Raw genomic sequence first — 14,662 nt, forward strand, 5'->3', positions numbered from 1 at the left:
AAAAAGTATAAAAATAATTTTATAATGTAGCACCTACCTACACTTTTATTATTTTAAAAATAAAAGTGTAGGTAAGTACTAGATTATAACAGGTAGATGACAATGCAATGATAGTAAATTTTCATTATATACGAGCTTAATACTATAAATTGCTTAGTGGATAGTTAGTACAAAAATAATTTACGTTTAAGATCCTTTATAAAAAAATTACTAAATGAATAATCAGTTTAGTAAGATGAAAAATTATATCGCCATAAATTTATAAAATAAAATAATCTAGTCTGTCCTAATTTTTTATATTGTAACTTATATATAAGAAACATTCATAACTATAAAATAAGTAAGGCGCAATTGCTATAAAGGTACAACATATTTAATTTCAATATTACTTTAAGCAAAACATATTTTTTAGCTTCACGCTATATCTCGCATATAGCAGGATATGAAGACAGCGCGAACCTAGTGCGAAGCTACTCCGTTCCTTAAGCAGCGCCCAATGTTGGAGACATTGGGTGTAGAATGGCGAATCTTTACGCCACGCTGTCTTCTGGAATCGACTAGAAACTGAACCCAAAACCATCGCATTTCCACTGTAGTATACATTTCCGCCACATAAATTGACTATCCCTCAAATTGTAGAAGTTGTTTGAAAATAACAAATATCTGTCTAACAGCAATGCCAATTTATATTATTTTTCACCGTTCAGCTATCTGTTTGGCGTGATTTAGGCATCTAGCTAATTCCTTAGTTGGTTTTGAAGCTCAGGACTTAAATTCAAGTCGGCCAAGGCCAAGGCCTTTAAAAGCTCGGCCTGCTTTAAAATAAACCTTAATAAAGAACTTTTATCCTATGTCCATTAGGTAGGACTAAATAGTATTAAGGTATTTATTTAACATTTGTGACATGTGACATACATGTTTTAGTTTTAAAATTCTCATACTCCCTGGAATTAATAATTTTCTTTTAATTGATATAGTAACAAGAAATCGAGTTGAAGTTGACATCGACTAAAGTATAGTATACATAGTTGACTCGAATACTCAATTTCTCGGCGGAAAGTGGGAAACGTATCAGCGTGAATATAAAAAAAGGATATTATATATTCAGCGAATCTCGTTGCCAAGTATAGATACGTAAGCTGTAAGATATCTACCGGTTGCTTCAATAGCCAAATTTGAATACGTGACCTTCAACTTGTATGGGTAATCCTGCGTGCTCTCGCGGACCTTGAAACGTTCCGAGGTCTCGCGTACAATGCCTACATACCTAAATAGATGAAGCCTTAATAATTTTTGCTATTTTTTTTTTGGGAAAATGGTATTTTCGATCATCTGTATTATTTAGAACATTGTATTAATTAGAACATTGGATTTACATGTCAGGTTTTTAAAGAATTTGAGTTTGTCGATTTGTGCATTGAACTGCTCATTTTTCATGAAGTACCCCTGCGAGCAATGTATCGAATATATAGAATAATTGTGTTTATACCATAATATTATTAATATTTTATAGTTCTAGATATTTTTATTTTATTTTATTTTTATATTTATATGATAATTACTTCATTGATTGATAATATACTGTTTAAAATATAATTAATGTATTTATATTAGTCGGTAACAACAATCAAGGCGGCCATGGTAAGTTAGACCACCCCTGTGACACGCAAATCGAGTGAACTTAAATACTATAAGTAAATATTCAATTAATTTGTTGTGATAAGAAAAAAAAACGGAGAACGTAGTCTGTTACTTTTAGATATCTATATATATATATATATATATATATATATATATATAAAATCGAAAGATCACTCACTCATCACGAAATCTGAATCAGAAACTACATGTGCTCCTACTCAAATTTTGCATAGGAGTTACTTATAGGATGTAGGTGCTCGCTAAGACGGGAATTTGCAATATTCGACTTCTATGAGGTTGTTTTTGGGGTCGAAAGTTTGTATGAAACTTCGTTACTACAATTGCTAGGAGTCTCAAATTTTGCATAGACGTCACTAGGACGTAGTCATGGAGACAGAAATTAATAATAACATACTTCACGCGGGTGAAACCGCGAGCGGGCCGCTTGTTTTTGATAAAAGTCAATGCCTTAAGCCTTAGCGCGCACTGGTAACTTTTGTCACGGTGACAATAAATTTTTTGTCACTGATATGTCACCATACTTTTCGCGACTGCGCGCACTTGCGATGACAGTGACGAAATTTTTTACATTTGATAAAATGGATCTCGAAGAGATGGTTGTCTGTGCATTTATATTAAGAAATAGAAAAAAAAGCAAATGTAGAAAATATTGGCTTTCAACTTTTCATTTGTCTTAGAGCAATGGCCTCAACTCACTTTCGTCAATCAGTATTGTCATTGTCTATTTTATCTTCATGAAAACACACGTTTTGCCTTGGTGATGAACTTGACGCCATTCTTGAAATAAAAATTCGGTGCTGCAATGCAACACGCTGCTGTTTCATATTTATGCGGAAGACGACTAGTATGGAAACCGCAAGGGGGAGGTGACATTTAGTTGCTAATGCGCGCACGGGCATACAAATCTATGGACGCGGTGACAGTTGCGTCACCGGCGTGTTGCCGTCCTCCGCGGACAAAAAGTCACCCAATTGTCACGTATCCAAATGCGCGCACCTTCATTAAGTGTAATGTACACGGTGACAGTGACGCAACAGTCACGGTGACAAAAATCACTAGTGCGCGCTATACCTTACAGTTGATTTTTAGCGGACTGCGCGGCGCAAAGGACAGTAATTTGTTTATTCATCTACGTACGAAGAAAATGATGTATATTTGCAAAATATTGAAGTGGAATTAAACCCACAACCGTCGCGTTTATAGGCAAACACTGTGTTGCTGCACCAGTACGGCCTAAATTTTTATTCTTTTTAGTAGTGGGGAACGGAGTGTCTTAACACAAGGTTCCCTCTGCCTAACCTGCTGTGTAATTTTTTCTTTTCTTTTTCTTTCTGGTATGTAGACTCGTCCTAATTACGTCGATTACCTGTATTTTAATTTATTTATGAAATTACTTGACATTGGATATATGAATGAAGTCATTTTATGTTACATATGATATGCGGGCTTGTCATGGTGTTTCCGGTCTTATCTAAACGAGTTTTGACTACAATCGTGTCTAAAATTTTAAAGTCAGTATGTCATAAAAGTGCTTTATACAATCGAGAAGGAATTTGCATAACTTAGCGCTTAACATTTATGGCATCTAAGTATAATAAGGATTTATTACATTTAGCTATTGTAGTATAAACTGACATGATAAAGATTTTACAAAATGTATGGCAAGCTTTAAGTTTAGAAGGATATATTAGGTTCGTATTTATAAAATGCTCTCAACCCTGAGATCAATCTTGAGATGCCTTTTTTATTCATAAATTATAATCTGTTCTTCTTTTTCTGTTGTTTCTTTTTTTTTTTTATAATTTTTATCTGTCATTTATTATACACATGTATATTTCTATTCTATGGAATTTTTTTATGTTAAGTGATAAATTATATTTTATTTAATTCAATATTAGAGCTATCGATCTAATAATGCTAGTTCTAAATCAATCTATAATAACTTTTAACAAAATGTTTAATAATATCGACTGACTGACTGTACTTAACTATTATAAATTGACATTATCTAGCCAAGAATCTTAATTTTCAATTTATTTATGTTTTTTGTATGTGACATAACTAATTTCAATGTAGGTATATTTTTTACTAGTATGATCTCACGGCGACCTTGACTAATAAGATACTATCTTATTTGTCTACACGTGATATTTTAAGCTACGACTCGTAGGCCTCTTTATTTCATACAAATCAATTATTTTTGGGGCACACGTGGCCTTATGGCTTGTAGGTTAAGCGAATTATACCTTACTTACTACTAGTGGAATTTATATCCGCTTTATGTAGCGGATATAATAATAAACATTAAAAAGTTCACCTGTCTTTGTCCATATGTCCATTAATGTAAGAAAACCTTCCAATGTTATTTTGAACCACTTATTGTTCGATACTCTTGAAAGTTTGTAAACATGGTCGGTTCCTATGACAATACAATATTTTCATAGCATGATCCTGATCTTCTTACCAATATAATCAGAATCAGCCTTTGCCACTCAATAGACAATGATAATACTCTATTTGAGTTGAACATTGAGGATGGTGTGATAGCCTTAATTCGAGCTTTACAACCAAAATTCTATTTTATTATTAAAATAACAAACAAACAAAAATAACAACTTGGCAATCGCCGCTATTACTCTACTAAAACTTCAAGATGTTACAAATCCAAAATAAAAAAATTAGTATTAATATTGATGTTTTTTTACTTGTTTCTTCGTTCATCTTATAAAAATAATTAAATCATACAATTAAAAACTATCATTTCATTTATTCATTAATTGTGCTTTTCACGTCTAAGTAAATACAAGTACGTACCGAGTACTAACAAGTAGCATTGACCGACGCTACCCCTAAAGGTAAACGACCAACGAGGGTGGCACCCCCCAGTACGATGCCTTAATTGCACGTGTATCGGCAGATGGCAGTCAAGGTGCGAGCCAGTGACGACCTTTGAATGCTATCGATATTAAACTATCGATAAGGAAGTGCTTCTTGTTGTGTAAGCAGCTGTGCTAGTGATGTTATTTATGTTGTTATTTGTTTAATGAAACGATAGTTTATAATTGTTTTATTATTATAGAATTTATATTTGTTTTATATTTTGAATTAAATGAAATTTATTTGTGTGTTAATATTAAATATGAATTATGAATTTCATCGATATCGACACAGCATTATCTAACTATTCTATGACTATCAAAGTAATTGGGGTGGCGGGACGTAACTTTCACACGATGCAACTGAACAACTGCAACTATTGCCTGTAATAACACCTATGTTTTACACTATTTAACTTTATTTTTTTTCCTTTACTTACCTATCATTTTTTACTAGCGAATTTGACATTTGAGAAAATTGTTTTATTAAAATATGTTATCTAATCTGCTTCGGTTTTTGTTTTATTAAAGAAAGCCTAGGAGTAGATGTATGAAGACACTCCTATAGCATGGCTATTCAATGGTTTGTGTCCCTTTTGTCTATTTTTTTTCGTAATTCGACCTTTGTTCTACAGTGCTTGTTGAACTTTTCTACTTAAAAGGATATACTTAACTTACACATCTATGATGTATGCTTAACTGCGATGATTACGGGTTCGACCTCATTCAGGGGGCATGATAAATACATTATTTGTGTTTAAGTGTCTGTACACTACGAAAACTTTTGCCACACAATACTCAATGAGAACACTCTGTTTGTGTTAAAAGTGGAGAGCAGAGTAATTCATCATAAGCTAAACTCGAGATGATAGCGTAAATTTGAAAGAATTTTTATCATAAAAAAAAACAAATAATCTAGTCTATATCTATAGTCATAAAAATTATATTTGAAACTAGATTAACAAATACATATAATTACAAATAATTAAATTGAATAGATGATGTAATTGTTGTGATAGCAACAGTAAAAATAATATTTTAGGCCCACGTGGCTGACAGTTCTACGTTTTTTTTTTTCGTAAATGTTGAATAGAACAGATGTTAAAGAAATACACTTATAATGCCTTAAGAATTCGGGGGAGCCTATTGAGCCTTTACTTAGGTCCCTATACCTAGTTCCTTTGTTGTACGATATTTTTGCTATAGTGTTGCGCAATGAATAACAGACATGGGTGGCTCGTATGTATGTCAAAGTTCGTCTGGCCCTTTTTTCTTTTAATTTTTTTAAACATGTGGTAGCGATGTTAATAAAATGTCTTTGATTGAATTTATGGTTTTGATGTGTAAGAAAGAGAGAGAGAGAGAGAGAAAGAAGGCTCAATATTCTTATGGATTTAGCTCGATTATTGTAAAATGTGCATTTGATTCAAAATTCCTCAACAGAAATATAAAATTAAAATATTAAGAAAAAACAGATTAGTTATCCCGTAATCCGTCTTATATTAATAGAAAAATAATAATGATAATTTCTAAGTTTGCAAAATTAAATTTTTCTCTAATCTAGTTATGACTTAAAAAAAGCAGCAAGCAACTATATGTATGTATATTTTTAGTTTTCTTAAGAATATTTAACATAGTTTACTTATCTCTCGTACCTCGATGGCGCGTGCGGTGCCCGGTGTTCACATTAGTACCTTCCTTCGATTTGACAGCTGGTGCACAGACAAAACTTTTTTCCTTTTTTTTTGTGTCACACTATTTATTGGATTCAGATAATAAATAATTTTTGGTATGATAAAAAAATGTGATGCGTTAGTGTGAATGCACGTTCATACTAGGAATATGGCTTGTTACCATTCTATATAGGCATATATTGTGTTGTATATAATTTAAAATTATATATATAGCAAATATATTGCAGGTTTGAATCTGGAGTGTGCATTTTTTTATAAACAGAGTTATATATACCTACTAATAATTCATTTCTGAATTAAACCTAAATAGTCTATTTAAATACATGTTATAGTTTCTTTCAATTCACCGGATAGTTGTACCTTTTCATTATAATACGTTTTTCATACTTATAAACATTGTATAATTATATGTGGTGTCAGTCCCCTCTCAGTCTCAGCAGAAGAAAATTGCCATAGAATTATACGCTTGCGAATCATTAAATATACATAACTAGACTTAATATAGTAGTTAGTAGCTTTAACACTTCTGTTGGTATATTTATGAACTATGAAGTAAACTTTAATTAGCTTTTAGTAATAATTGAGATGAAAAATTTAAATAATTTATTATTAATGCTATTAAAAATATTTTTTCGTCATCACATTTGTTTTACGCTTTTAGCTTAGCAATGCGCACAATAGATATTAATTTAAATAAGATAGTTGCTTATAAAATCGTAAAAAATAATAGAGACATATTTTAAAAGAAATAACTTCTAATAAAAAAAGCTATAATACTTTTATTAGTTTCTGGGCTGACACACAAACCACATTGGAAGTGTATTACACACCTTTTGAAGTAGACCATGCGGGCAAGTTCAATGCTATTTTCATAGAAATTGCCAGGGCTTTCGACTAACCCCTGTGTTACTGAATATTGAGTAGAAAATAGAAATTATAGAATAGTCACATATGGAGGTAGATTTATAGAATGGTTGCATACAAAGGTAGATTAAAGCTTATTTTTCTGATTCTTATATACTACGGGAATTCTCAATTAAAACATTCGATTGTTAGTATGAAACTCATGACTTATTAGTACTGAGTGAAGAATTCTCATTATCAGTTCTCGTCTTGCTTACGGCTTTCTTTGTTATTTTTGGCTTCGCCCTTCTACACGCATATAGCAGGGTCAGCAGAGAGAACCTAGTGCTTTCCACCCGCTTTGTCTTGCCAATGCGTGGAATATCATTATCCAGAATTGGAATCATATGCGTTGTTTCACTGCGGCCACGATGGCTTCAAATAAACTAAGAGTTATTGATAATATTATATTTACACAGGAATATATAAGTATTTGCAAGTTTATACTTTACGCTCTAGTTATTGAACAGAACTAACTTAGGTGGATGTAATTTCATCATAACCCTAACCTGATATCCATTTATTTCTTTATATTTCTTAGAAGTTAGAAACTCTCCATTTTATCAAAGTTCACCTGTTCTTAATAAACATTTGCATACCCTCATGATCATTATTTTACTGTTTTAAGGAAACTTTACCAACATAACAGTTTCCTTAATGTATGTGGGCTGTTTATCGTGTATTTTATACCTATTTCCTGTGCGTGTAGTGCTGAATTAGGTACATATTTAAAATCTTTGTATGGTTCTTCCTATATTTTGCCTCCATATAATACTATTGGGACAATATTTTAAATAAAAATAAATAACTGTAATTAATAGTGGCGTTTCTAAAAATAATTTCTAAGCTCTTGTTTTCTATTTCCCACAAATTGAATATTAATGTTGCCAGTACATCGCAAATGATTGTGACAGTGTAAATTAATATCACTTTCTCTGTTTTAATGCTACTTCACTTTCTTCTTGACAAAGAATTACCGTATTATTATTTCCTTTCGCAGAGAGAACATAGTATTAAGACACTACGTTCTTTCTGCTTGAGTCAACTCTGTGTTTTGCTTACCAGACCAAGTGAATAAAAATTATGTTCCATCGCTACGACGGTCTTAAACACATTATTTATTCAAGAATATACATTTTTTTTATTTTTAATATAAACAAACAAAATTCCTTGTATAATTGTACAAGTAAATCATTTAACTAAAGAGCATGTAATTGTTTGCTTCCATATAAATTAATTTAATTTATTCCTTCTAATGATCACCAACAAGCGTGACCGCCATATTGCACCTTTTTCATGGTTGGACGATTGAGAGTCCATGGGAAAATTGAGATGGGCTATCCCATCATTTATGGGAGATTTGTTTTAATATGTATGTGGGTGTTTTATAGGGAACTTAATTATTTTTTATGAATTCTATTAGATACTTTTGTAATGATGTATTGTACTGATTTCTTTACGTTTGTTACAAGTTTTTTGTTTAACTTTGAAAGTTTGAAATAATTGCTAATCTTGCTTCTTTTCGAGCCGAACTTTTAAGTTAGTCACTAAAAAAAATAGTTATTTCATCAATTTCTCTCTTGTTAGAGTTGTAAGTTGCAATTTTTATAGTTTCGCCTTTGTAATTTTGTAGAAATCTTCTTTCATGTTTTCTATTTCTCAATACAAAATAATTAATTCAGGTCAGAAATAAATTATACCATCACACCAAAAATTATGATTCACGATGACTATTCATGAGAAATAATGCGTAAATTATAATATATCGCCTACTATAATTAATTTAGGGGTGTGAATACCCCACATATTGTTGTACTAAAATTCACGTCACACGTAAGTACAGGTAAATTTCAATTCCCACGTTTTCAATAGGGGGCTCTTGCATTACTTGGACAAAGCGACAAGCTTGCATGTAGTATGTCAACTAATTTTTATACGAGATATTTCACAAGGGATGATGCTACTTTGTTTTGATTGCTCGTGTATTGACCCCAAGCGAGGTAGGATTTCTAAAGTAAATTGAGTGACATTGTAGTTTAAGGACGTTTGATGTCTATAAGATGTTTTGTAAGGAGAATAGTATTACTTTGAGGGTAGATTTGTATGTGCAATCAAAGTTAGTTTTATGTTATTAAAATATTTAACAAGTTGCTTGTACTTTTACGATATTTTGTTTATGATTATAGAAATACTATCCTTCATTTAAATTGTCAATTCTAAATATTTACCTATATATAATAGTAAAAGAAAATCTTAAAATTGCTACGAAATGTAAGATTTTTCCAGTTATAGAAAAGGGCGTACTAAAACGACTCGTAGTACTAATTTAACTTGGCCAAATATTAATTACAAATAATAGCAACTAAAAGCACTTCTGTCATAATTGGGGACCGAAGTATCTTAACACTAGGTTCCCTCTGTCTACCCTGCTATGTGAGGGATACAGCGTGAAGCTAATAAAAAAAACATATATTACCCTTTTGTGTTATTACCATTTTAATCTATGAATTGAATCAAATACTAAGCCTACTATAAAATATATTACGTTTTCATCATTTCCTGGCTGAAATAGCTCATTCTGCTGATTTCTCATATTTCACGACTAAACACTGACATTTATTGCTGTAAGCTTTGCGTACATTTTCTATTACTTAGGGTCGTTCTTATAAACCTGTTTTTAATATTCAACTTGAATTTATTCAAAGAGATTTTAATACATATTGTATTTAGAGTGCAATGCCCCATCTCAATGTTATATGCTTATATTAATTTTATGAATAGGAAATATTGATTTTTTAATATAAATTTTAAGTTTATGTGTCGTATTTTTTAAAGGTTAATTAAGTTTATTTTAATGTTTATTTAAACTTGTTTTACTATAATTTAGTTGCACCTATATCTCTTTTGTCTAACACTTTTATATATAACTCGACAATATAGGTTATTTTGATTGTATCTATAATATATGTTAATCATTTATATCAATTTTCTTTATATTTATTCGTAGTTGGTCTATTCAGTACTAATAACCTATCTGTTCTTTTATATTATCTTAATTACTAGATTAGAATACTAAGAAATACGCATTTGTCGCACTCACAATAGAAACAACTCATATCGTTCTACCATTGTAACAGGAAAATAAATATAGGAGTACTGCATACTAGAAGTGTACCATTAAACAACAAAGCAATTTAAATAAACTATAATCTCTAATACAATGTATTCAGGATGTGATACCCTTTATCCGAAAAAGATACTTTAGTGGGGAATTTATTAGGGATCCGCACTGGAGGGGTAATTTATTGAAATTATTGACGTTTCTCAATTTTTGTGTTTGTAAATATGATTTATTTATTAAATTTAGTTAAGTTATTTTAATAAAATCGATATGAATTGTACATTTTTAAGATTTTTGAATTGTTGCTCACTACGGATACATATTTAGAAAATTTATATTTTTTTAAAATTTTTTATTCGTTTTCTGAAAATATAAATTATACAGTATTAAATAAACATATAAGCTACATAAACTGTGTTCTGTATTTCTCAGCACTTTTCTTTTAGGTAGGTGCACATTTTGACACGTAACTTTAATGAGAATTTACTTCAAAGAAGACATGAGCCCGTATACTCCGACACTACCTGTTGAATATAAATTTTAAACAAATATATTATTATTTATGTTGGTACGGAACTAATGTATATCGTGCTGGTTTTTTTTTTCATAGTAACACCACAGCTGCCATGCTCATTGTGGGGGCCGCAGATGGCGCGTGCACTCCCGCGTTTCATTTCGATCGATATTTCTACTATAGTAGTTTATTATATTAAAATTATATATATAGGTAATATTATGTTGACAGCGGAACATCATAAATTATTTGATTTTTTTTTCATAAATTTGATGTGAAATTGCTATGTTTACTACTATTCAAAGTCAATAATTTGGTCTATATGTAAATCTTTATTGGGTAGGTTATAATATATATTTTTTGCTTCTTTCTGTATCCCGCATAGCAGGATAGGCAAAGGGAACCTAGAGTGGTAAGACACTCCGTTCCCGACTTTCAGCCGATTTTTTGTTTATAATCTTAAAATCGAAATATTGTTTTTTTATATCATAGGCTTAAAACGTTCTTTTACCAATGTCTTGACAATCAGGTCATGGCCACGGTAAGCAGTGAACGTCGTTATTTCCACATATCCCATTCCACGAACATAACCTAGAAGTCGTCCTTCTTAAAATTCAACATATTATTACTTGTTTTATGTAAACCATACAACTTAATGTATTTACTTATATTTAAAAAACCAAAAATCTCATTAAAAAATCGTTTCATAATAAAAATAACACATCTGGTGTTAATAGCTCCCAAAGCTATAAATTAGCACAACTCCTTACAAAACACCGCTACTAAATTCTATAACAATTAATCAATATTATCAAAGGGCTATTAAAGAGTAATAAATACATTAGTAACAAAAAAAGGTGACTCCTGGATATCGAAATCTAATTTTCGATAAAATTGGCACTCGTCGATTGACACGTGGAACCCCAGATGGGCTGTCACCTGCATACGGACTCGGAACTGCATTCTTCACGACCACCGGTCGTTGCACTGCGATTTTTGATTTTTCCAACGATCGTGTATACCGAAGTCTGTGTACTTTAAAGTATTTCAGGCCTTAACTACAATTATATTGCCGCCAAAGCTCTGCTGGTTAATTTTAACTGGTTGATTTTTTTAGCAGGTATTCGAGTAAAACGCGAATATATAATGCTTATATATATGAATCGATTTAATGACTGGTGATATGTTTGTTATAAAGTATTGTTAGAAACTATTTTAAAAGATTTTCATGTAGTTTGCTTAACAAAGCCAAAATAAAAAAAAACTTACAAACTAAAACTTTTCTGAAGCCAAATATGTGAATACCATTATTAACTAATATTTCAATTTTGTTTTACTTATATATTTTTTTAAAGTGCAATGAAGAATATATATACTCGTACATATATAAAAACTCATAATATTAGAATATAAAGTCAAATATAATTTAAATATATGAACGGATTTCGTCTATTAACTATTCGTGATTTGTAGCCGTACAAAGTGGCGATAATATGATAAACTGTAACAATTTAGCCCCGTGGCGCTTGCCTGGAACAATGACCTCATACAATAAACAAGAGGCCCCTCGCCCGTGTGATTGCTCTGTGCTATATTTCTGAACCACAAGTAATTATAGAATTGTTTGTGTGGATATTGCTAATTTAGTCTACATTTTAGTCTTATGGGTACTATTTTATAACTATGTTCCATACACGTTCTGTAATTGCGTTAATCTTTTATGTATTTTATAGTTTCCTTTTATTATCATACAAAACCAGCTGCTGTCGCGATAACTTCATAGTTAATAGTAAAAGCAATTTGCAAATACCTCATACATTTCTTACTTAATTCCCTGTAATTATATAAAATACTTCTATTTCGTTCCCACAATAGTTGTATTTGAAAAGCGATGGCATTGGTTCATTAGCGCTTTCTATAAACACCTTTCGGGCGCGTGCTGCTTCGTAATTATTATAAGAGGGGAGGAAGTTGGGAAAAAAATGGAAAAAAGGTGACGCGGGGTTGAGAAATGTCAGGCCATGTGCGCGGGAGTCATTGTACGCCTTGAGACATTAATCTTAGGGGGAAATGACCAGGTGAACAACCCCTAGACTGTTGTTGTTCAACAATACGTAAGTTTTTGTATGTTGACTCTAAGGATTTGTCAGTTCAAATTTGCGAATGGGTATATTTCTGAAGAAGATTTGGTAGCGTAAAACAGTTTTATTCATGCCCCGAATACAGACGGACCAGCGATCGTAATCACGAGGCCAGCTGTCCCTTTATAATATGCACCCCACTTTTATACCTATCCTAATGTCCTTAGCATAATAAAAAAAGCAATTACAATTGTTCCTTCGGTAATGAAACCACTGTTTTCGAGTTGGGGGTTTTAGCATGTGAAAATTATCAATTTAAAGATAAGGGAAGCTTCTATCCGCAAAAGGCATTTCGTATGGGCATTAAAATTATCACATGTTGTAAATGTGTCATCCACGGCATATGGTCTGGCGATGTCTCACAAAAACCTGGAGCCCCTCGTTTAGTAAACAAGTCGGAAGTTGCTACCAGATTTCATAGTTTTTGTTCTTATTTTCATTGGCTTATTTGAAATATATATATTTGAGATATAAATGTATGTATATAAATAAGAAATGCTGGAGGCTGTTGTCGGGACGACGGGGCGTTTGATTGTAAACACCACGATTTTGAGTTCAAATCCGTCTCTGAGTCAATAGAATCGTATTTTTTTCACCTGGTAACAAGACAGCGTGTCCAAATTTGGGCGGAAAGTGACGTACGAAGTGTCTTGTCACCAGGTTCCCTCTGCATAACCCTACTATTTGCAAGAACAGCGTGAAGCAATTTGTTTATTTTTGTTTTAAAAAATACATTACATATTTAGTATTGATTTTAAATTACTATAAAAAAATGGCTTACAATTTTTATACAAGTAACCCTTCTATACATAGACATAGATGTATGTACAATATCAAGAATAGCTTATTACTTTTTGTTATGTTGATAAATGACCATGACGTCGCGTGAGAAAGCCGTAATGAATAGACAAACTTAATTCGCATCCCCTTTCTATTGCCTCACGTGCGTCTGCACATTAGATCTACTATTTATCTATATTATACTCAGAGGGAACCTGTTTGGACCCCTGCTTATTTACTTACAGTGTAGATAGAGAATGGCTACGAAAAGACAACACACTTAGAATTTTTCTATAGATAAGATAATTTTTTTGTGAGACGTTGCTTAAGAAAATGTTTTAGTAAAAAGAATGTTTTAATTTGTAGCGTGATGTCGTACTAACAAGCTTAGTCTCTTTAAATTTGGGTCAATTAAAGTCTAGTCGTTTTTTGTAACTGATATCTATACTCTATACCAATATAATAAAGCGGAAGAGTTTGTTTGTTTGTTTGTTTGAACGCTAAGATCTCTGGATCTACTGGATCGATTTACTTTGTTTTTGTTTTGTATGAAAGCTGCATTCTTCAGAAGTGCTATAGGCTATATAACATTATATTACACATATAAACTAATATATTAAAATACTTTCTAATTTGACATGCAATTTATTCTGCCATGTTTATTCGTTACCGCGTCATTTTGATATTCATCCTTATGAAAATAAATATAATAGTCACTTTTAGCATTTCATCTAGATTGAAATTATATTTCTATAGAAATTATATTCTTATATTTCAAGCAGGCGTAGCCGCGTCCGGGTCCGCTAGTATTCTATAAACCTACTTTGATGGTTTACTTTGGATACTCACAATTATGAAGACTATTTTTTTCTAGTGTTCAGACACTCCGTTACCCACTTTCCGAATTCTATTTTATTTCATATGTTACTTATGGACTAATACCTTACTCTATTCTATAATTAAATTCTATA

At 31.5% G+C, this 14,662-nt stretch overlaps 1 protein-coding gene across 7 annotated transcripts in view; it reads left to right on the plus strand.

Annotated features, from left to right (window-relative positions):
- Positions 1-14,662, plus strand: part of Myb (proto-oncogene like protein Myb) — a 45,411-nt gene that overhangs the window by 2,911 nt on the left and 27,838 nt on the right. The window lies entirely within an intron of this gene.

This window comes from Heliconius melpomene, chromosome 10 (genome assembly GCF_056956725.1).
Source record: "Heliconius melpomene rosina isolate 202511_hmr_F chromosome 10, ASM5695672v1, whole genome shotgun sequence".
In the NCBI taxonomy this organism is placed as follows: Eukaryota; Metazoa; Arthropoda; class Insecta; order Lepidoptera; family Nymphalidae; genus Heliconius; species Heliconius melpomene.